Genomic DNA, 591 nt, shown 5'->3' with positions numbered 1-591 from the left:
TCCCGTTCCGCTTCCTTGGCTAACCCACGGAATCTCCCCTACTGCGAACGAGACAGAGCGTCCGCAATGTCATTGTCAATGCCTGGGACATGCACCGCGCGAAAAGCAATGTCATGGCGCAAACAGCCCAGCACAAACACTCAACAGTTTCAACACTTGTTCATCTCTGGCGGACTGGTGGTTCACTACTTGCACCACCGCCATATTGTCCACATTGAAAGTCACCCGACGATGTGCCAGCACCGCTCCCCACAGCCAGATTGCCACTACCAAAGGAAAGAGCTCCAGGAAAGCAATGCTCCTCCCGCCCCCTGACCACTCTGGGGGCCACCTCTCTGCGCACCAATTCCCGTTCCAGTAGAGCCCGAAGCCTTCGCTGCCCGCCGCGTCCGAGAAGATCTGCACATCCCGCACCAAGTCCACGTCCCGCTGTAAGGGCACTCCGTTGAACTGGTTCAGGAAAAACGCCACATCCGCAAATCCTCCCGCACCCCCGCCGACACGCGCACGTGATGATATGGAGGTCTCCGCCCCGCATAAGCCCGGCCTAGCGGTCTGCAAAACATCCTTCCGACCCGCACCACCCTGCAC

Source organism: Lissotriton vulgaris, unplaced genomic scaffold, assembly GCF_964263255.1.
Source record: "Lissotriton vulgaris unplaced genomic scaffold, aLisVul1.2 SCAFFOLD_1682, whole genome shotgun sequence".
Taxonomy (NCBI): domain Eukaryota; kingdom Metazoa; phylum Chordata; class Amphibia; order Caudata; family Salamandridae; genus Lissotriton; species Lissotriton vulgaris.
This window is presented reverse-complemented; position numbering follows the sequence as displayed.